The following is a 23032-nucleotide window of genomic DNA, read 5'->3' on the forward strand; positions in this document are numbered from 1 at the left end:
TGCTTTGCAGTACGCAATACTCAAATGTGCCAGAAGTTTCTGAGAGGCAAGTGAAGAAAGCAACTTGGTGGTGTGAGAACTGCCTCAGCTGGAGCTGCTGCAGCAAGCAAGGGTTAAAAATGGGCCAGGGTCAGCTGAAGGTGGCAAGAATAAGCTCATGTGGTTATGCCACAAGGAACCTTCCAGCCTTTATGGTTGGACTGAAACAAAAAGCATTTTGTCACTTTTCTCTGTGGTTCCCCGTGGGAGCATGGGGGCTGTGGGAGGGCTGAGTAAGGCGAGGGAGACGGCCTTATTGTTACGTGGTCTGGGCCACCACGTTCTGCCTTCAGCGTGGTGCTGTATCACCTTTCCTGGGGAGGGAGTGTGTTTTTTGGGTATATGCGAAGGCTGGGTCTCGAAAACAGCTGTCTGCTGGACAATGGGGTACCAAACATGGTGAGCTTGGGAACAGAAAGGAGTCTTTTGAAAAAAACGTGAAAATCCAGCCATCTACACAAAATGGAGGGAAGAAAGAGAATGGCTTCTGGAAATGCAAGCAGATGAAACTCTAACAGCCCTGCCTCAACTTTCTTCCTTAATTTTAAATTAAAAAAGACAAACTGTATTACTTGCTGAGGTGCTTTTTGTGTGTGCATTTTTTTTGTTTGTTTGTTTTTAACAGGCAGAGCAAAAAGGAGTGAAAAGTGTTAACAGCCTTGCAAGGTCACTGAGACCTGAGCAGAATTATTAACCGGTTCTCTCGCTGTCGGGCACTCGGCATTCACTGTATTGCAAGCTTGAAGCCAGACCTTATTTTGCTAAGCAAAAAATGGTCCTTTTGTTGCTGCTTTTCCCCTAGTGTCATCTCTCATGGTTGCCAGGGAGACCAGTGTGTATCCTTTCAGCATAGGTTATTGGGCCTCAGGAAGGAAGTGCTCCAGCGCTGGCCTGCTATTTTTATAGAACCGTTACATAATACAATCTATTAAAGCTTCCTCTCGGTGTTTTATTGCACAAAGGGGAAATTAAGTTTGATGACTCCGAAATGTTTGATGGAGGATGTCAGGTGACTTCTGGATTGTTTTGTGCTCGCCGCATAGCAACAATATTTCTGTATGCAATTCAAGAAGAACAAATATACATTAGTGCCATTGGCAATATTTGCCTGCATGCAGATCGCCAGAGGAAATTGAATTCTAAGCAGAGCAAGTACAAACACTGTAAAAGTGCAGTGTGCTCTCAGCTGGGGAGGATAAGATGGCAGAGTAGTTGATGTTTTGACAGTATAGGGAAAAGAGGTTTGAAGGCGGATATTTTTTCTTTGCCTTATTCTATCTGAATGCACAGAAACTGGGAGGCACCACAATGCCCTTGCGATTGCCATGTACATCTATAAGATGTATATGATAGCAGCTCTTTCTTTACTGATACTGTGATTTCTCTGAATTTAGTAGTATCAGAGGACTTTGATTACAGCTCTGGTGTCACAAGTCTTTACTACTTAAAGTAAGAGGAAACTAAATTTGACAGTGTTGCCTGTACAACACGCTTGAATGGCTCTATTCCCATTCCAGGTAGGCTGCTACATTTCATATGTAGGCTGATGGTTTGGAGCTGTGCTTCAGAATGAGTAATTCTGATTGTAATACCCGGGCAAGAAGAAATCTGCTTGGAGACTGAGGGTTCACATTTCCTTTGGCTACTTCTTGTCAAAGTCAGATCAACTATGTCTTGACTGATCAAAAGCTACAAGTGTATGGGCTTAGCATACAAATGTACTGCCATGGAATAACACATTACTGCACTTCATTTGCTCCAGGGGAACTGTCCATGTACTTACACTTGGCCTACCTCAAATATGAGATAATTCAAGACAGTTTAGCCTTCAGTGTCTGTTCTTTGCCTGTTGCCACACAGGAAGTCATGAAGATCATTAGTTTCTAGTGCCAATATGACAACTGTACCATATTTCAGCCCAAATTTAAGATGAATCCAGGGTTTATGGTAAGAATGGCATATAAGTGGAGCTATCTTTGTTCTAAGTCCTTGCTGTTTTCCTTTAAAAGAAGGAAATAACGGGAATGTGAAGGGCAAGGTTGCAAGCTTTACAAAGAACAGGAAAAAATCCTCCTAAAATGTAAAAGTGTGGGGGCCTAGACTGCCTTCTGATCTTTAGTGCTCATGAAGGAAAACTGTCGTTTTCACTTGATGTTGAAAACTGCCAAGAGAAAATGACTTAATTTCTATGCAGGCAGAAATTCTATTAAAGCTGGGAATTGAGGTTCAAATATTTGAATTTGCAGAATTAGTTCAGTCATATTGTGCACTACATTGGAGGGAGATTCACTGCAGTTTTCAACTGACTCTGCTTATTTAGAAGACAGCACTACTCTTCTGAAACAGCAGAAGCAAGGGAAGAATTTGAGTTGCTTGTAACCCTTCTCAAGCAACAGAAAATCTCCTATGCTTGTGAGGTCGTTGCCACACCATTCACACAGGACAGCTGAGATGGCCTTGCTTGGAGAACAGCTTGGTAGGACTAGGTGAATACAAAAGGGAAAGTTACGAAGACTTGGGTCTGGATGCTTTGCTACCAATAAATAACATGACTTTGTTATCAACCCCCCCCCCCCCCCCCCCCCCCCCCCCAAAAAAAAAAAAAAAAAAAAAAAGTACTGCATTTTTGACCAGGAGTTTCTATAGGACCCAGAGGATGCACTATTTTACATGTCCCAGAGGAGGGGTGGAGGAGGAACCATAGCTCGGTACAGTTTTACTAGGCTCCAGTCAACATGTGTGGAGCAAAGTGCTGTAAATCTGAGGCCATGATTTAACATGACGATTAGAGCTGGCTAGGAATTTTCCAAGAGAACATTTTTTCATCAGAACCTTTCATGGAAACTTGTCACTTTGGATGAAACTTTTGCGAGGAAAAAATTCTGGGATCTGGCACTGCGTTCCTGTGCAAAGCCAGACCAGAGAGCTCAGAATAGCCAATACCCTGGAGGGTAAAGCTTTTCCTGGGAATGCAGGAGATGTGCACGCCAAACATGAGGTCTTGATTCTCAAGTTCCTGCTCCTTAACTGTTACGATCTATGACTACTGGGCTTGTAGCCGTTCTGTGTGGATGCCTCTTTTCCTAAATGGGGGTGAGAGGGAGATCTCTCTCGCTCTGTCTCCTCATTTTTGTCCTCTTGTGGAAGAATTTGTCATTGTAATCCGAAAACCTTTAGCAGGACGGGAAGTAAATGTCCCACCCTGTCCTAATGACGTATTTCCATGTGTTCCCACTGCATGCATTTTTTTTGTACTGAAGCATCTCTAGGCTTTGGGGCAGGTGGGATCTGATCTGCCCAGTCCTGCTCACCCACAGTGGTGACTGGCTGGAGAAGTTGTGTCACTGCCTGGATTTCCTCTGCGTTGGAGTCCGGCTGGGTCAGGAGGCTGGGGCAGAGAGCATGGAGAGTACCTGGGTATCTGACATGGGGCTGGGGCGTTCTCTGCTACTCATCTGCAGTGGCTCAGAAAGGATCAATGCTGACCCCAAAAGGGCTAGCTACTGTGTTCCCTGAGGTAAATACTCATCAGAGGGTGTGTCTGTCTGTAGAAATGAAACATTTTTATGACTTGGGTTATTTGGGGATTAAGAATGAAGGAGGGTATAGCAGCCACGTGAATAGCTGTAAGACTGACCCTGAACTGCAAGGAATGTTGGAAGGATGGTTGTCTCCCTCCCTTAGAGGCTGGGGATTTTTTTATTGGCAAACAGTTTATTCATTAAAAAATTAAATGAGTGCAGTTTTGATTAACCTGGAAATATCTACGTACTTGGATTAAGTTCCTAAACTAAGTTTACTTGGATGAAGAATTAAGGAGAAAACAACTTGGCAAGTTCAAAAATACACATTATGACATTTTCCCTCACCTCAAAATTGCCTCCAAAAGTCTTGAATTTTATTGTCATTTCTGATATAGATTGTGAATGGCAAGTCCTCAGTGGAGTAGGCTTTGGAAACCCTAGATTACTAGTTTAGATTGACTAGGTCTGCCTTGGTGCTCAGTAATATTTAATTTAAGTGGAACAACTTAAGAAAGACATGCTGAGGCATGTCGACAGAAAGCCTTTCTAGCCTAGCAGATGTGACCTACTTTGGGCAGACAGGAGACTTGTTTGAATCATCATTGAAGTGGACAAAGAGGAGAGAGCAAATTTCTTCAGAAATGGCTTTTTTTTTTTTCCCCCACTCTTTCCCCTTCCTTTCCTCCAGTCATGTTTCTGATTCAAGACAATTTATTAAAACTGAGTCTGACTTGAAGTGCTTTTGGTATTGATAAAACAGTAATTTCTCAAGGAAACTGATTTCATGAGTATATACAGTAACTGCCCAGGTTTTGTGCTGTCCAGAACAGGAGTGTCTAGTGAAGAAAGCGAAGCAGCAAACGAAGTAGAGAAAAGACCGTGTAGGAGACTGAAGAAGATACTTCCTGTGTTTGCTTTGAAAGCCTTGATGTATAAAAATCCTTGTTTGTTTTTACAAGGAGCCTCTGGAGGAAAACAACTGTGGGCAAGAACGTGCAAAATGTAGAGCTAGAATTATCTGACTTTGTCCTGTCAAATGTTAAGCCAAACAGGAAGGTTTATTTTTCTCCCGTCTTTTTTCTTTTGGCAACTACTTCCCCAAGCTTCCTATGGGGTGGAAATGGGCAATAAATAGCAGGGTATCTAATGGCATCATTCCAGGCCTCCCAGCTACTGGTGTTGGCAAGGAAATGGTTCTCCTTTTGCTTCCTTCTTATTTTTAGTGCTGAGTTTTCAGGGGGCGGAGGGAGGGTCGGCTATTATCAGTGAGAGAGAGTCAAACCACAGTGGCTGCCTTCCGCAGAGCTCTTACCACCCTGCCAAGCTGGAGGAAGTTGGAGCCATATAATTCATACCACTAGCGGTTTTGCCTTGTAAGTGAGACTTCCTTTAAATTTTAAAATACATGCACACAAAACTGAACTGTCCCACTGCTATAGAATCCTTGTTTTAAATATGTTCACATTTTTGTCTTCTGACCTCTCCTTTTTTTCCCCCTGCCACTTCTTCAAGTTTAAAAATGTTCACTGGAGAGACGAATTGCAAACAGAACCAATGTTGCTCTTGGAAAACATGCTCAAAGTACAAGCTCTGGAGGACAACAGGGTGAAAAAAATCTTCTCTGATTTGATGATTTCCATACAAAAATGATCTTCTCCAAAATTCTATTTTGAGTTTGCTGTACTTGAAATTTTCTTTAAGATTTGTCGGTCACGCAAGCTGTAGAAAATACAACTGTGTCTAGGCAAAATTGAGGGGAGTTTGCTTGTCATGAGGTAGTAAAAAGAACCAAAAAACAAAACAAAAACCCCAAAGACTCCCCCCCCCCTTTTTTTTTTTAAGTTTTAGAAGTAAAGCTTTTTTATTTTTTTTTCTGTGAAACTTTAAACTCTTAGTTTTTGCACAGGGGTGCTTGATTTTCATTGTAAACCTGTAAGCCAGCTCAAATCATTCAGAATTCATTCATGCACGATAGGCTTGTATTTCTATTTGGCTGTGGAGCAGAGCTTTAAACTGGAGAAGTTCAGCTTGGTTTTGATTTTGACATGAACATTTCAGGCAGCTCTATTTCAATAAACTTAATGCAAGAACATTTTTCTCTGCTCTTTGTTGCGTATCCTGGACCTAGAGCAATCGTTGCTGGAAGCTTTGATCTCTAGCAAGTTCCCTGGGTTGCTCCTTCCCCAAAGCTATACCAAATCCTTTGACTGATGTTTGTCTGACCTGTTCTGAAGAGGCTACATTGATAGAGATTCCACATCCTCCTTGGGTAATGTCTTCCAGTTGTTAAGCAGCACTCGCATTCCTCTGACGAGAAAATTCAAGCCAATATTCAGTGGTTTGAAAAGGGGGGTGGGTGGGTGAGGGTGGGGGAGAAAGCTGTTCTGAGGCTGTCTCCCAGCTGTAGGTCCCAGCTATGGCTTTAGCATACATCTTCTGGTAGGGGACATCGTGGAGAATACAGTGTGCTGGCAGCCTTCTGGGTCACAAATATTGGATGCAGTCACAGTACCTCCCCAAGAGAATGTGGGAAATCTCCCAACCACCAGCGTGACAGGATTAAGTTCATTCAAAGTCACCTTCCACAGTAGGTGTTATAGGTGAGGTTGGTGACCCCTAAGGTTTTCTCTTGTAATATTGTGCACAGCTTTTTGGAACTTTGCCAGACGTCTCACACTTTGGGATGAAATGTTCAACTGTTGGGTGCCTGTCTCAGACGTGACATATTTTTTGGGAAGACTTGAGCCAAAACGCTTTGGCCTGCTGTCTTAAAAACCCAGGGGGGGTGGGATTTATTTTTAAGGAAGGCTGGTGGTAATAAATGAATGCCAGAAACTGTGATTTGGAGTGGGATTTTGCAACTCCATTGCAGAAGGTGGTGTCAGTGTCAGATTTTTAGAGATCTCTCTGTTCTGGTCTGTATTCTGCTAGGTTGTATGCAAATAAACAGTCTGAAATTTCTTCTAGCAAAGGAAAAACCAGCACCTAGGCTAGCTTTTTACTTGACTTGGAGTTCTGAGGTAGAAGGCAAGGTATGACACTTTATGTCACAGGAAAGAAACAGCAGAAATATCTGCTTATGCAAGTCTGAATTCTGTTGGTCCAGATTGCACTGTGGAGTTTAATCATGGCAGAGACATTCAGTTGTGTATCTACCACTAGTCATTTAAATGTGGCCTTAGTGGTTTCAGAAGAATAATTTTATATACATTTAAATGTCTCCAGGTGTCCTGCTAGGTCTGTGCTTAATTGATCTATCCCCTTGGGTACGTGTCAGTGTGGGACTTCGCAAGACCTATGCTGTAGCACAGATTTTCCAGCCACCCTGTTCTGGCAGAATGGTTCCGTAATCCATGGCTCACCATTTCATGTAGTTTCTGATGCAAGGGCTGAGAAGGGCCCTGGGATCAGTCCTTGTAAGGTCATGATGCTGAATGGAAAGTGCATGTTTTGTTTCACTTGTGCTTTTTGTAGAAATGTGGGAGTGTAGACGCTAGGCTACGAGGCTTACACCTTGGTCTGGTACTTGGTCTCCCACAGACGTTCATTTTGAACTTGAGTATAGATAGATTTCTGCTTTTGTGTGATGATACTTTTGTACAAGCCTGTACATTCTACTCAATGTAAGATTTATTTCACCAAAAAAATGCCACCCTCAGCTGTGAACGAGTAGGAACATTGCTAGAAATTATTATTGTTATGATTAATTTGATGACAAAATGGAAGATTCTCCAAACATAGACTCAGAAATGTGGTTAGTATATTTATCCTGGGACCACTGAATATAAGCTCCCCAAAATCTCTGTTGTCTAAGTACTGACCTGAATTCTGGAAGCACACAATACAATTACTCTATTACATTAAGATATTCCTGGGTGATCCCCCTGTTGGGTTCCAGATGCACTTTTTTTCCAAGCAGAATTTGATGCTGTGAACAGATAAACACAATAAATTGATTATAAACTTGCTTTACATTTATCTTCGAACGTAGTGCTCTTTAGACTGTGTTAAAGACAGTATTTAATAATCTTCTATACTTAATCATCATTCTCATTCACTCTGTAATAGGCTTTTGGAGTATGTAAATGTCTGGTTATTAGAGAGTTTGCTGAATCCATAGTGAAATATTACTTCTACCAAAGGCTTATTTATGATTGCAAGTTGTGTTTATTATAGCAAGTATTGTCTCACATATCTTTAAAGATTTAAGAGCTCTCCCTGCTTCCTTTTTGTTTCCAGGTTTTGAGCCCAGATTTACTGGGATAAGGCATGTTGTTTCCTGAGTGGTAACATTAAATGTATTATCCTCTTGGTGTGCTTGAATAGGACTTACGATAGAGGAATAGTTTTTGAAGTAAGTTTATTGTTTTGAGCATGAGTCCTGAGACAAGGAGACTTGGACTGAACCGCATTTTGGTATAAAGTAGATCTTCAGCTTCCAAGGATACAGTGATATAGGACCCTTTTGAAAAATGGTGCAATTTAAGTGATTACTTGGCTTATGTTACACAAACAACACGTGCATCTTCTTCAACATGGATTAATAAAATGTGATCTCATACAGGGACACGTGGCTTTCTGTTGAATACCATAAATATATGGGTAAAGTACAGCACATATAGTCTAACCATGGCTTTGAAATAAGCAATCTGTATGTAAAGATTAATTTAATGATCTTCAGAGTGAAAATATTTGCTGATTAGAAAAAAAAAAGAAAAACAATTGTTCCAACCCCCCTCCCTCAATAACTCCCCCCCATTCAGATGATCTGAGTGTATTTAATTAAACAATGTTTTACATAACACATAACTTGGCAAGTGTTAAATCTCTTTTAAATGTATCTTTGGTGCCCTCTATAAAAACTGAATAAACTCTTTTACGTGTATCTATCACAGCCAATAGTTAAGGTCAGTTATTTTCCACTCATATTATTTGGTCTTCTAACAGGCACGGTGAGACTTTATGGGAAGCATTGTGGAAGATTATTTATTTTCATGTCACTTAACATCATAGTCCTTCTTATCTTTCCATAGAAGTGGGGTCTGGATTTTCCATGAGGGAAAATTTTCTACTGAGGTAACTCTTACGGTTAAGTATAGTTAAGAAAATAGCACAGGAAAGAACACAAAAGTATTTCCTCCGTAGGTTTTGTTGGATTCAGGAAGAAAGCTTATTCTGCTGGGACAAAGTACTACAAAGTGAAGTATTATGTGTCATGCTAGTGTCTCCAAAGTGACTTATAAAATGTTGACAGAAAAAACCCCTCTGGAAGGAACTGTTGAGTGGGCTTGTGAGGAGGTGGCTGCTGTTCACATAGCCACTGGGGTGTGGTGTGTAGGTTATGTGGCGGGGGGAACACATGCTCTTGCCATCTTTGATAAAAGTGGTGAAGAGCTGGTTAGACTGTGGCCCTTCAAGCTGCCATCTCAGTCCTCCAGCAGCTGGTCTTGAGCAGAGTACCTCTGGAGGTACTGCCTTGGATTGCTGTTCTCCCAAATTTCCTAGGCAGGTTGCTTTTTAGCTTGTAGATTGGAGCTGTTTTTTTCAGCATAGTCATTTTTTTGGTCTTGTTCGTTAGTTTTAAGTCAACTTATCCAAAAGAGGAAGAGAGAACTTAAAAAGCTGCCTAAGGAAGGAAGAAATGGAAACCTGTTGTGCTAGGCCAAATAATCAGTGGTGTAACTCCATTAAATTCAGTGGAATTTGAGCATTGAACACTGAGAATTTCACCCACTAACAGTGTATGTCCCTGCCCAACAAGTGTATGGTCTAAAGATCCCATCCTGTTACAAAGTTGCTGGGCCAAAACATTTGGCTCCCTCTAATGGTCTTGACTGCAGCTCAGGGTAGCTTAGATGTTAATTTACGAAAAGGGTGGGGATCCATGAGCTTGGGCTGCAGACAGAGGGAGAAGAGACAGCATCTATCTGCCCAGTTTCTTGCTCTGACTTTTATTTTCTTCTCTTGCTTCCTTTCTGAGTTTGCTAATTTTGAGGGAGGTTTGTAGATCAGGGTTTACTACCAAAATGGAGATGAAAATTAAACAGATGAGATCAGATGGCTTACATCTCAAAATATTAAAACTTGTAGATTTCAATTAAGTGCAATCTTTAGCAGTTACTAGTGGATACTAATGGACATTTCTCTCCCCCAAAGGAACACAGAAATAACAATATCTTCTGGTAGACAGAAAGTCCGACTGGCAGTTGCCATATTTGTATGTTATACCTGTATTTGTAGTGCAGGGTGAATACACATTGAACCAAAAAGCAGTCAACATGGTAAACTCTTTTGAGATCTGAGAAAGTTATTCAAATTTGGGATGAAAATTTTGGTTAGTTCACCTCCTATGTATCATGACTACCTTTTTTATTTCCAATTATCTTTCCTTTTCCTCTCCCTGTTCAGAATTTAACTCAATGCACCTTTAATAAAGGTAGATCTATCCAAAGGTTTGGAAACTCTTGCATGCAGCACCTTATGGGGATTCTCTTCTCTATCCCCATAGTGAAAAGAAAAAAGACAGTTCTGAGGCGTGCCCAGAGATCTCAGTGACCTGAAAACAGTACGAATTTATGCTGCTGTAATTTATCTGAAGCCTTGTCATCTGCCTATAATTTTGCAGTGAGATACTAATCTTCTCAGATTTTGTGCACTGTTAGTACTTGTAAAAAGCTGTCCAAAATGTTGATATCAGCATTGTTTGATGACATTTACAATGAATGTTTCAAAACATATTTGCACTGGTTTAGAGTAAGTTTTACAAATTGATTTCAACCTTTGTAAATAATACTAGGAAAAAAGCCCAGGGTAAACACTCAGATTTCTGATTTTGGATGAGGGCAGTACAGTGTGAGCTGAATGTGCAATAATTAAGTAAGAAGGTAGAAGTCCTGTATGTTGAAATGGATTTTTTCTGCAAGACTGCTTGGTTAATTTGGTCAAAAGTCTGTGGGATTAGAGAAATAAACTTTCTGATAAAATGAGAAACTTAAATGAAAACTTTTCCACTTGGGTTAAATTTCTAGGCTGTCTTCAAAAATGCTGAAACTTACTGAAGTGAGGAAAGGCTTTAGTTACCAAAACCAAACAAAATTTAACTTTGTATGCAAAATGGAAATTCCAATTAAGTTGAAAATTGTTCATTTTCCTAAAATGCTTTTGTGTGGGTTGGGAAATGGTGGTATAATTTCCTGACTAGCTCTTATACAGGCTCACGGCACTGCTTCTATTTATACTTGTATGCAACTGGAACTGGTGACTAAGGTTTCGCTAATATCGCAGATTGTATGAGCTGGTTGTTTGTGAGCGTGTAGCTGACCTTTGCTGGCAAGCGATGTGAAGATAAGGAAAGGAAAAGGATACGTTTCCATTCACTTATTTTCTCCATCCTGGAGGAGTAAACACCGAAGCTGCCTCTTGTTTTAGAAATCCTCTAAGTGCAGTTTTGGTAATTGTTTAAGTAGCACTTAAGGCCATTGAGTGCCTAACAGTGACTGGTCAACTGCACACCTAGGAACCTGAAGTTATTCAGTGAACATCTTCAGTACCAGGAAGACTACTGATATGTGGTGATCTGGTAGTAAATAATTTGGTCTCCTATAGACAAGCGGTGTCCCTAATCTCTTACTGTCCATGGATTCCATAGGATGTTTTTCCTGCGAGGTCTCTGGGAGATGAAAGGGAGAATCCTCACTTCCTACCTCATTCTTTTGCACTTTGTCAAGAAGCTAGACTTCTTCACAAGTAGAAAGCATCATTTATCAATGGAAAAAATGGGGAAAAATGACAATTTATTCAATCAAATCAGGGATATGTGTGCATGAAACTTTTTTTTTTGAACCTAAATTCTGACCACCTGAAATTTGGTGATGTCGAATGAAATATATTACTGGGGGGGAGGGGAGGGAACTTATTTGTATATTGGCCCAAACTGGCAATTTCCAAATAACTCCTGACTTTGTCCAATGATTTGATGTAGCTGAATGACACCAGACTTCAGTGTAAAGCTGCCAAACACAGCAGTTGCAACAGGGCTTTGAACAGTACTGACTTCCAGCCAGGTGGATGTCACTGGGACTGAGAGAAATGCTGATGTTTACATAGGGGAGGAGAAATAAAATTAGTCAGAGGAGAGGAATAAAACTTCATCTGCAGCCATATGTCATCTTAAATGGTCTAAATGTTTCTCAGTTTTGGAGTAGCAAAAGATCCAATCCTGCCTTCCTGTAGACTTATTTTTAAATGCTGCATCCACAAGGCGTTGTGTTATAAGACTCTAGTGGCTCCAATGACTGAAGCGCATACATTGTTTTATATCCCTCACTGGCTATATGGCTATTTTCTGCTCATTTTTGCTGGTCTGGATTTTGATGGCAAATAGGTTCTGAAGACAGTGTGTGTTGTACAACAGCAGGGTTATTTTTCCTTCCATAGTAAAAAAACAAACATTGAAGCATCTCCTAGTTTCTGTATCTTTCCCCTGGTGTAAGAAGGAAGGACAATTGTGAGGTGCTGGATGTCCTTTGCCTGTGGTGATGTCAGTAGGGGCGATGTCTTCCTTGTGCTTGTAGTACTGTGCCCAAAATGCATTTTAACTTCAACACTGCCAAGGTAGGAGCTCAGAACAGGCTGTTTTTTCTCATTGTGTTTATTCAGCCGTCTCTTGTTTCTGAAGACTGGGTTCAGGAGCAAGGTACCGCGCAGTCAGCTTCTTGACTTGCTGATGTTTGCACTTGCCTTCCCCTGTGACTCATTCCAAACACATCTCGTTCATTCAGGAGGGTAATTTTCTGTTTCCACTTTGGTGCACTTCTCCTCCTCCTTTGCCCCCCTCCTTCCAGATCTAAAATGTCCTGTCAGCCGCTGTTTATCTGATGGTTCAAATATCCATGCTTGGTTTCTTTTTCCCCATTGCTACGTTTCCTCCTTCCGCTCCGAAGACAGTTTTACTTGCCATTTCTATTCCCCTGTCAGCAGCATTCATCGTCGTCTCTGGCTCGGGCGGTCTGTCTACATGGTTTTCTTTAGAGGTGTTTTTGTGCTAAATGAGTGCCTCCTAGGAAGCCCAATGTAGCATAACATAATTAAGTGACAATATATGAGGTGCCAGCCCTTTACCAGGCAGTTAATGACTGGCTGGAAGATTTACAGGCATGATGTAGAGTCAGAGGAAGTTTAGCACACCAGCTTGCAATTAAGTGATAGGTAGAGGACATTTGAGCACTCCTATATACCAAATGGGTACTATTTTAGACGTAGTCAGTGGTGAACTTGCTTATTTCCTATATTAAATTGAATGAATGTTAAGCTTATCAAGGTTGTACGATGTTACATGATACCATTCCTCTTCTCTAGGCTGTCTTGGTGAGGTGAAGTGGTGGCTGCAGGCTTTGTTTCATTCTGTATTTTCCAGCACTTGCATGATTATGTCCATGAAGATTTAGCTTGGGTTCTCATTGTTTCCCTTCTTCATTCCTTTAATTGTAATGTAGTGTACACTCAGGATCTCCCCAAAATAGTATGTGCACTCTTTATTCTTTATGCTTCCAGGTCTTGCCTTAGCCATGTGCTCTGGATGTCATGCCTTGTGCTTCATGATCTGCATACTGATGATCCAGGTAGGCAAAGAAAAGTGCTTCTTGGCCCCATGGACAGTTTGCACATGGCTCCACCTTCTTCAGAGTCCATGTCTTTCTAGGTAGAAATTGATTGTCTAATTCTCTGGCAGCCCTTCACAGCTTGCAGAAATGATGTGTGGGGGTGTTGAAAATAACTTTATGCTTTGTTATTTTTAAGTATCTAGATAGACTGTAAATGTATACTTGTCCCATTCCCCATGTGCCCCTTCTGCAGCCCAGGTGGAAAGGAATATGAAGATTGTTTACCTTGGTTTGGAAATTTCTTTACATATTTGAAATATTTCCAATGGCTTCTTTTCTTTTAAACACGTTAAACATGAATTTTCAAGACCTGGGGGAATGGTGGTAGCAGGACTTGTGGAAAGTGTGTACATGTGGCATACAGAGATAGGCTGAGCTGTATTTGTTCACATTCATCTTGTCAAAAGATGAAGGGGGAAAAACAATCTGTTAGAAACACTGCCTCCAAGGTTATTCCGGGTAGGGTACCAGATCCTTCTACTTTGCCTTATTTCTATTTTTTTTTTTTCTGAGCTCACTAATGTTTCCACTCATGACTTGTTTTTCCTTCTTGTTCCCTTTTTTGGTAGCAGATTACTATGGCCACTAAGAGGTACTGTTGATACAGCTCTAGTTACCGCAGTTTAGTTACTGAAACGAAGAGATCTTTTAATGTCCTCTTCCTCTTTGTATACTTGAGCTGCTCTTTCATTGCATCTTTTTTTTTTTCTTCTCTTTAAACAAGTAGGCTGCTTACATTAGCTAAATATTAATTTATTTTTATGGTATTCTGCTCTGTGTGCATGTACCATCCATGTGTATGGGTTGCACACAAGTCTTAGGGGCCAGCATTAGCAGCATGGGGCGAGTAGCTGGCATTCAGCCCCCTGGTTGCCTTTCCCAGATGCTGCAGCTGGAGGTGCCAGATGCTTTGCCTGTTTGTCAGCCCATGCTGATAACATGTCTGTTGGGGTGGTTTTTATTATGCCTGAGGGTGATGCGCAGGCACTTTGCACCTGTTTGCAAACATATGTACCATTCACAGATCACCCTCTGCTCCCAAAAACTGCTTGAGCAGAAGTTCCTTCCCCCTAGGCTCTTAACAAAGGGATGCTTTGCCTAGAATTTGCGATGGTATCTTTCTTGGTACATTGTGTGATGTTTCTGTGGGGTGGTTTGTTGAGCAATGTGAGACTGAGTTGGATTGTGGAAGGAATACTGAGCATACCCAAAGGAAGAGTACAGGTTCAACTGGGGCTGCTCATTTCAGGGTTGGGTGCTTTTGGTGGTAGGGGTTGGTATACCTAGATGGTACCCAATCTCCTAAGCTTGCTTCAGAACAACTTCAACCACTTATTTTAGCTGGTTACAACCTTATGTCTCTGAGGGCTTGCTGACCTGGTCGGTAGGCTAGTGGCTTCTTGTTTCTAGACAGGAAGGCATTGAGCAAAGTTACTCCATTCCTGTTTTTTGCATGGTGTAGGTGATCCTATCCTTTGCTGTGGCTCCTTTCAGACAGAAGAATATATATTTGTATTTTGTTTGTAAGACTATATACTAATTTCTGACTCCTGAGCTGAACTCAACTGGATCACTGTCTTTGAATATGTAACCTTTAAGTGACTCGTGCTGTATGAACGCTGCCCTGCTTTGGCAGTGCCCTGCAGGGCACTCACCCGTCTTGTCCGTGTCCATGCCCCGCTCTTCCCAGGAAGCCAGGGTGCTGCTCCAGTTTCTCTTCTTGATTGCTTCTGTTTTGAGCAATGCTCTTTCTAGAGCTCTTTTCAGTTGTAGGGAGCAGTTTTGTCTCCAGGCCTGCTTTTGTTCTAGCAGCAGGTGAGCACTCCCACATAGCAGGTTTTCCTGCCTCCCCCAGTTGTGAAGCTTTACCCTTAAGATGTTTTGTGGGATGTACTGGACTTCTCAGTGCGCTTGTTAGGTTTCCCCTGTAGGCTGGCTGAATACAAAATTTGTTACTAAATGAAATTTTGTGCAGATTGCTATCGGTTACCCTAAGATATGTGTTTAATGTATCTTGGTGGTGCTAGTACTGGACACATGAGGGATGTGCAAATACCATTTGCTTGGTTTTATCTTATCTGTACTCCTTTCTGTGTGCACATTAGTCCACTTTAAATCATGCTTTTTAGTTTCTGATCTTTATATTAAGGAGTATTATTTTTTCTTAAGGTTTTCTTTATGAACTCTGTATTAAAAAGGAGGGGGAAAAAAGAGTCAACCAAATTACAATCCAGATAAACATCTTTGGGATCTACTTCAGCCTTGAGAAGTTTGAATATTTTCCAAAACTATAAGTAGAGATATTCTTGAAAGTTCAGTAAACAGTGTTTTGGGAACAAGTCTTTATAGGTTTTCCAAGTCTCACTAACTTGCTATTGAAATATGTTCAAGATTCAGATCCATGCTGGTGTTTAGATGACTAGGTTTTACTGCATCCAATGACAAAATATCTTGCAGATTTCAGCTTTTGGATACAAAGCTCCTTCCCTTTTGCTGTTCTGATCATGTTTGTGGGTGCCTATATGAAATCAAAATTTGAATTGTCAGCTCTCAGAGAAATGACAAATTGATGCGGATCTCTGATTGCTCCCAAGCAGAATCTGTTTCTCCCACCTGAATATCCTGTACCTTTTACAATTGTTTTTCAACCCCAGGCATTTATTCCTCTCATTTAGCACTGAAGTACTTGCATTCATTTTGAGTCTGCATCATGAGGTGGTTGTGTGCCATAGTGACATCTCCCTTGATTTAATTACATGATGATGAATAGCTTCTGAGTCTTCAGGAGAGTCGTGCACTTGAAAGAAGTGTGTCCAACTGCACATACATTTAATTGCTAACCGTGTGCATATGTATATCACTGCCCTCTCCTGCATGAAATAGGTACTGCTCGAAGATATGCCTCAGGCCATCTTATTGAGAGCCCTACAGGCATGTTGTCCTCATGCTGAAGGAAAAGGGTCTTGTGGTTTTGGCTTTGGAGAAGTTCTGACTGTTGGTTCTGTGAAGCTCACAGAGCCTGTGGTGAGTGGCAATAGGGTAATCCTCCACGTCTTCAAAATGAAAGGGGGAAAAGAGGAGGAAGACTTACCTGGTCTTGTCTCAAAGCAGGTTGGGTTGTAACTATTGAGTTGATGTGGTTGTATTTTTAAAAGTACTAGAAAATAAATGATGTTTCTTTAGTGTTTTTCTTAATGACTGTTGGAGAGTATTCTCCCCTGGGAAACACTAACGGGCATTTGTGTAATATTTTCATGACATGGAAAGGTCTAGTTAGCTGTTGGATGTAAAATGGGCCCAGCTGGCTCAAATGAAATAATTTAAGTTAGAATTGGGATACGAATCCAAAGCTGCTCACAATTGCAGCTACTTGGCTCTAGGATTTTGCAGTGGAACTTAAGAAGTAGCATGGCCAGATCTGAAATCCAGAAAAGTTCAATGCACGATTCCATAAAACTAAGTGTTTTCTGAAAGGAGCTAATTTCTTCTTGCAACTAAAGAAGACGCTCATAAATCTTAGTTCTTTGTCACTTTCTGAAAGAATTCCTGTCCATTACCATACCTCTACAGGACAATTGAAACCAACTGAGTCATGGTGTCTGTCTGTAAATGTTAGAAGGCATATTGACTAGCAACAGAAAGTTAGGAGTAATCACAGAAGTAGTAGAAATTCAGTTTAGTTCCAAGACTGTGAGTAAAACAGCTGTGCAAGAGCCAGAGGGCAGGGAGCTCCAACAAGAGAGTGCCAAGTGGGGGACCACATGCCTTCAGGGGTTGGAAATGTAGTATGATGTCATTTGTGTGTAGGTTATGAATTCATGGCTTTCATCCTGGCTAAAGGTCATGGCTATCTGCAGTGGTACTGAACTGAGCTTTAAGGTTCTGGGATATAAAATAAAGAAAAAAAAAAAGGCACCTAATAAATGAAGAAGTAAATGTGTTACAACTGATGTGATGGGCTAGATTTCTGAAAAGTGCTCAGCCCACTTGGTACAGAGTGGTTTCCAAATTGGTTTGCTTGTTTAGGGATTAAAGCTAGGCTTCTTTTCAATGATAGAAATAAATTTTCTGATTTAGTAGCACTGACTGGTATCTAACATTCTTTGATTCCTTTGTCAAAAGCTGCATTCAGGACTGAAATGTACGAGCTGAGTCATTCTTAGCATGGAATGTATTTTTCCCCCATCTTTCAGGTTAGAGTTGGACGTGGGAAGTGGGTATAATCAGGCACCTAAAATGCAGACAAGTATGTGGTCTATGTATTCTGTGGAAAACTAACCTTTTTCTTATCCTGAGTCAGGAGAATGTTAGATATGCTTTCTCTCTTGTTTGGGATAGATAGATGTTCCTAAATGAAAGGAGGCTTGAAGAAGGTTGTATATTAATGTTTGAATTTGGATTGTAGGAGCTGTTTTCCCAAAGGTTGTATTCACAGAGCAAGGAGGGAGGTAGTAGCAACGCAGGCAGACTGAGATGGGAAATGTAACTTTGAATGGTTTATACGTCAGTTGTGGTTTATACGTTTACTGTGATGGGTAAAGAGAAGGGGTTGTTGATATGATTCTGTTGCATCTCAACTGGGCTGTTAGCCAATTCCCACTTGATGAATGCTGAACAGTGCTAAGGTGTGTAAGAGGTGTGTGATCCTCTCAGGGACACTATGCAATGCTAGAGGCAACCTGTAGGGCAAAATATCACTTGTGGCCCGTGGATGTGGAGGTTTGATGCACAAGTTTGCATCTGGGCTGTGCCTGAATGTGCAGTATTTGAGGAGGCCTTGGCTATTGCCAGTGGTCTCTGGATGAAACTGGAGAAAGTATGGAAAGATTAGGAACTTGGGACAGTGAGGACATTTTTGGAGAAGATTCAGTGCAGTCAGCCATTGCCAAGAGGCTTGTCCTGTCCAAGACAGACAGACAAGGGGGAGAAGAGTGATGATTCAAAATGGAAGGGTGACAGAAACGTGGCAAAATGAACAAGCTTCCCTGTATGCTTCTAACTACAAAAACAGCCTTTCCCCAGGGATTCTTGGAAACATCTGCCACCAAATTTACATCTACTATGACAGCCAGATGCTGAGGTGTGCTAGCACAAACAGATAAAGCTGCACATCCTGTATCCTATGTACTTCACTAGCCAATTATGAATTGGAGGTTCATCGATTATTCCATTTTTTTTTTTTTTAATTATTCTTTATTTTATGCTTTGGGCTCATTTTCCACATTCCTGAGCTCAATCTGGCTAACAGAAATCTTTTATCCACCTGCTGCTGCTGTGCAGCCAGAATTTTGGGGCAGTGAATGGAATACAAGTTTAAGGGAAAAATAATAATCAGTGATTCTTTTGCCCCAGTAAGTTCCAGGCATTTTTCAGCTCAGACTTCTCAGTTTACCTAGGAAGATGACTTGGAATTTTATTAAATTTGCCTCACAGATTAATCCAGACATTGCAATGGTTCTTGAATATATTATTGTAAAAATGGTCAGCTAATGAGAGTAAAGCAACTTAGATTAGTAATTTATGATCTTCATAAAGGTAGGTCATAGTGATTAAGTACGGCTAAGTTGTAACTGAACAAGATGACTAGAAATCTGATAACCACTGTATTTGATGTCATAATATTTTTTGAAGTTTTGCTGTGGAGATAATATATAGACACTGGTGTTCTCAGTTATATCTATCTGCTGTCTCATTTCAGTTCTTTGACATGCTTGTTCTACAAAAGGTGTAGAAAAAATAACCTGCTCTATTGCTTTCCACTTGATCTTGCTGTTTTCATGGCTACAGTGAAGGAAACCCTCTTGGGAAGGTGAAGGATTCTGTGTGAGGGTTCATTCAGAGAAAGTAGGTATGAAGAGCAAATTATCGATATTTGCTTGATATGATGTGAGAGAGAAGGAGAGAAGTGTTGAATAACAGCTTTTAATGCCGGTTGACATGAGTCTTTGTGCTGATTAGAAACCATAAAACAGCAAAAGCAGGGTTATTTGGGAGTAAAAGACAGATTTCTACTTTTTGTTTTGCTGCCCATTTTTTGTGCTTTACATGGTTGGTGCATTGTATTGGTGAATATTTCCATGCATTCTGTGTGGTGGTTTTTTTTTCATATGATCAAATGTAATCGCATTTCTATTGATCTGAGGGAATAATAATGTCCTTTCAGTAGTGAGGTTTCAGTCTCTGACACATCAGTGAGCCACATCAAAAATGGGACTTCAAATAAGAATAATAAGGGAACTGAACACAGCATCTCAGGTTCTGAATGCAGAAATAGCAAACAGGCACAATCTCTCTCAGTATGTTTGGATGTTTGGAAAAAGAACATGCCAAAAATATTGCTATTCTTTGTTTTTGGCATGACTACTAAATTGTACTAGTCAACTGGATGTTCCTTTGGAAGGTTACAGTAAATCACGGAACTGGACATAAGCCAGCATTTCCTTCCATGATGCAAATCTTAAGAGGTACAAAAAGTCTGCGATGGGCTATTCTCAGATTCAGCTTCCTTGTGAAAAGAGTCTGCTCACAAGTAACAGAGCCACAAGAGGGCAATGGGTCTTTTATACAAGCTGGATGATGCTGGAGGGAAAAAATAATGGGGGGAAAAAAAAAGAAAAAGAATAATTCAAACAATTAAGTCCTTCAGACAATGGTAAAAGGTAATTTAAGGCAAAACAGTTGGGTAAAAGCAGAGCAGCGGGATCCTAAAGAGCTGTGTTCTGCTGTTTATTTTTTGCTGAGGTGTGTGTTTATTATTTGCTTAGTGGTTTTAAAAAAAGTTGTATGTGCTTACAGTCCACTTCTTAATGGAAGAAGTCTCAGTTCCTGTATGTAGTTTTTACACTTGTGTGCTAGATTTATTATCAAGCTTACTAAGGAATTGGCACTTAGCGTGTATCTGGATATACTTAGATCCAGATGAGACCTATTTGTGCAGTCTCAGTTCCACTGGTTTATCCACCTCCTCCTGTTCTTTTTTTTTCCTTTTCCTTTCTTTTTTTTTCTCTTTTTTTTTCTTTTCTTTTTTTCTTTTTTTTTTTTTTTTTTCTCTGCAGTATGAACAAGGTGCTTTGAAATGGTTTGTAAAATAGATTCTAAAGTTTGGCTTCTGATTGTCGAGGAAAAATTCTTAATGTACTAAAGAAGTATACAGACACGTTTCAAAAATCCCTACCTAGAAGATCCCCTATCAAAGATACCATTTCTTTTTAATGGGAGCTCATACATTTCTCTTTTGAGGTCAGTGGTCCCTTTTGACGGAAGACTAGCAAGTTAGTCATGTTACACTGAAATAAAGTTGACCCACTAGGGTGTCTTGTGTTCATTCTTACTACTTTCACTCATCCATCAGTTTTAATTCTTTACAGAAGGTAGTTGAAGGGAAACAAATCTCTGAAAATAGTCTTTGGAGGCAAACAGTTTAGTTCTCCCCATTTCATCTGGGTGACCTACGTTGTCAGAGAAGAAGTGGTACAAGCCTGTCCTTCCCCATGAGTGCTGCAGAGGCAATATGCCAAAACCAGAGCCCTTGGTGGTGCTTTCCCTCACCAAGGAGAAAGGGGTGGGCACCAGAGCCTATGTTCTGGTATTCAGCAGGGAGCCATCTGGCTACAAATGAGCTGTGTAAATATTGTGGTGTGTACATACTTCACGGACTGCTGATGGAGTCATGACATGAACAGTGTTTTTTATTTATTGCGAGGTCATTTTGCATAAGTCTACATACTTCTCTATGTTTTCAGAGTACACTATGTATTAAATATAAAATATCTAATTTGTTTCTAAAGCGTAGGATGTTGTTTTGAAGATCTTTATCAACTGAACTGGAAACCCAGGTTTTCCTACTCGGTCTTCTGGTTTTAATTCTGTATTTTTATTTTTTTTTTAAAGAAGAGACAACCAAAAGAAAGGTGTCTTGTAAAGGGAAAAGTGGTTTCAGAGCCCCTTATTTGTTAGTATTTGTAGCTGGATTAAAAACAGAAGTTAACTAAGGACCTTTTGCATTTTTCCATTTTTGTTTGTTTTGGGGGTGGGAAGGGGAATTTTACACCTTTGTGATTCATAACCCATGACTTGTGAAATAAATAACTATACTTTTAAGTAATAAGACAGTTATAACAAGAATTCAGGGAGTGAGATGTATTACATTTATATTTTTGAATAAGAACAATTAAGTGTTTTTTTTTCTTCTTTTTTTTTCTTTCTTTTTATTACAAAAGCTACTATCAGCTTACAGAATATTTTCACAATTGGAAGTTCAGTAGCCAGTAAACTGAGATGCATTATGAGGCAATTGTAAATTTCCTTTACATGCAAAGGTTGAACAGCTTTTGCTGGAGAATGGAGGCAGTGTGAACGTTTGAAACTGGAATGGGATCTGGGCAGGGGATAGTCCTGATGCTCTTGCTCTGTCCTGTTGCCCCTCTATAGTAAGTGTTGGAACGGCACAATGACTTATTTTGACATCTACACGTGTAACATACAAAAAGAAGACAATTCCTCTTCCCCTCACAACACCCCATCCTTCTAGCAGGTTTTAGAAATGGCAGATGGCAATGGATTTGTGGTATTGCTGACATGGCTGTAACTGAGCAGCACAGTTGTCAAAGCCCAATCTTCAGAGAATCTCTGTCGTGTCAAAACTCATGACAGTTGCTAATTTTGGAAAACTTGAAGTACTTACCAGCTCAGCTGAATTTTGGTTTCATCTATTAGTAATTACTTCCAGAAGTTAGCCTGAGTGAGAATAAAACCTCAGCTCTTCCTGAACAGGATAGTGGCTCTGTGAAGAAGAACTCCCTCCTTGGAGATATTCAAAAGCTGTCTGGACATGGTCCTGGGCAACCTGCCTTAGGTGTCCCTGCCTTGAGCAGGGAGTTGGACCAGATGACCTCCAGAGGTCCTTTCCAACCTCAACCATTTGGTGAGTTTGTGACACTGCTCTGTTTTATTGCTCTAGGAGGGTATGTTAATATACCTGGCATCCAGAAAGGCCAATTGCTCATGTTAATCAGAGAATCACAGAATTGTAGGGGTTGGAAGGGACCTCGAGAGATCATCGGGCCCAACCCCCCTGCCAAAGCAGGTTCCTTAGAGAAGGCTGCCCAGGTAGGCGTCCAGACGGGCCTTGAATATCTCCAGAGAAGGAGACTCCACAACCTCCCTGGGCAGCCTGTTCCAGTGCTCCGTCACCCTCACCGTGAAGAAGTTCTTTCGCATGTTGGTGTGGAACTTCCTGTGATCCATTTTGTGGCCATTACCCCTTGTCCTGTCCCCACAAACAACTGAAAAGAGGTTGGCCAAATCAAGGTTAAGATTTGGACCAAAAATTAAGGTTGAGGTCCAGAGGCAATGCACAAGATCTTCAGAGTTAGGGTTCCAAGATGCTTAGCAGGGGTTGCCAGTTGGGCTGGTCTGTTCTGCAAGACAAGCTTTGGGCAGTTGGACTGTCCCACTTTGTCATCCAGCTTGCTGCTTCACAGCTAGTATTATTTTCTCCTTTTCTGACTATTCAGAGCAGAGTTTCTTCAGCTTATCTCTAAAGCTTCTTGTCCAGTGATAAGCCTAGAAGGTCCTTGGCAATATGTCAGTGTTTTTTATTCTTATTTTTCTGTTATATAAATTTACTCAAGAAATCCTGTGAACTAACTGCCTGAAGTGGCTGGGAGACTGAGGAGGTATAAAAAACAAACTGCTGGGGCAATCTTCCTGCTTCAGCTTCTTGGTGGCAGCAATATTGATTGGTTAGGCTCCATATGCAGTAGTGCAGGCTGATCTGTTGACGTTAGCACAGTGAAGTCACTTGCC

General features: G+C 40.8%; 1 long non-coding RNA gene across 1 annotated transcript in view; it reads left to right on the top strand.

Annotated features, from left to right (window-relative positions):
• LOC106042458 (uncharacterized) overlaps positions 1-23032 on the top strand; it is a 226541-nt gene that overhangs the window by 31358 nt on the left and 172151 nt on the right. The window lies entirely within an intron of this gene.

This window comes from Anser cygnoides, chromosome 4 (genome assembly GCF_040182565.1).
Source record: "Anser cygnoides isolate HZ-2024a breed goose chromosome 4, Taihu_goose_T2T_genome, whole genome shotgun sequence".
In the NCBI taxonomy this organism is placed as follows: Eukaryota; Metazoa; Chordata; class Aves; order Anseriformes; family Anatidae; genus Anser; species Anser cygnoides.